The following is a 1,347-nucleotide window of genomic DNA, read 5'->3' on the forward strand; positions in this document are numbered from 1 at the left end:
CAAGATCGAGCTGATGACATTATTAAAATCTATCGTCAAGTTGGTTCAGTGGAAGAACTCTCACCTCTAGGTCAAAAGATTGTATGTGGACTTGAGCACATCATCTTTATGCTAAGTCTTCAGGGCTGCACTGTTTGGTCGGGTGTACCATTTTTCTATGTAATATTTCCTCAACGTTCTGTCTGCTTTTGCTGATAGTTCATTTGCTCTTAAAAGATCAACACCTTTTGAAGAGAGTAGGAAGTATTCCTCATGTTCTAGTCAACATTGGTCCCATCATTAAAAACAGAGTAACTGGTCATTCACCTCATTTGCTGTTCATGGAATTTTCTGTGCACAAATTTGCTGCCACATTTACTAATATGACAATGCCTGTTCTTAAAAAAAGGTAAGTTAATGGTTATGAAGTGCTTTCGGATGTCCTGAGAATGTGATAAGGTGCTATATAAATGCATATTTTTCCCTTACTGGATGGATAAACTAGACTTCCCTCATTTGTGATGGTATTTATGATACTGCCACACCTGCAGCATCTGATACTATACATATTGGGTCTAATTCTCACTTTTGGCGATAGGAAAAATGGCCAATATCGAAACAGCTGCCCATTGTACATCTCTTCTAATCACCTTCAATGGAAATGAAAATCGGGAGATGCATATCAAGCAGCTGATCTGATATCAGTTGTTTAAACAATCATCCGAAGTTAAAATTATTCATATTGATTCCGCACTCCTCCCCAAATATGGTCACGGACAAATGTAACGGACAAATCAGAGGTAATTAAACTTCAATTTTTATGTAGCTATACCTGTACAATGTCTCAAATCCAACTATCCAAAAACCGGTGATGTCCGAAAAACTGACATGTTTTAAGCTGCAATGCATGAATTATTATTATTGCATGAATAAAATAATTTACTGGCTTGTTGGGCTAGGTGCTGCACTGGTGAGCCGACTAGTTATTGGCTATGCCTGTCTTTTCCCACCGTCTGAGTGACCCTTGAACTCACCCCAAACCGCACAACCTGAACCGCTCCAATTGAAAACCGTCAAGATCCAAAATCCGGCACAGACTTGGACTCAAGATTGCCGGTTTTGAGACACTGTACCTGTAATAGAATGTGCTGCATTATTCATTGGAATAGAATGGTTAAGCAGTGTAGCCAGTTTTCAGTCTCCTTTAGCCTCAGGTCAGTTTCACTGTGATGTTTTGGTTTTCCAAAACTAAAAATGTCTGGCATGTTTTGCGTTGTACGATTTACAAAGTCAAACAGGATCAAATGCATGAAACAGTCATTTGTTTGTTGATCTACATTTTCAAGAAAATCAGATACAATAAACTCT

Source organism: Cetorhinus maximus, chromosome 8 (assembly GCF_964194155.1).
Source record: "Cetorhinus maximus chromosome 8, sCetMax3.hap1.1, whole genome shotgun sequence".
Lineage (NCBI taxonomy): Eukaryota > Metazoa > Chordata > Chondrichthyes > Lamniformes > Cetorhinidae > Cetorhinus > Cetorhinus maximus.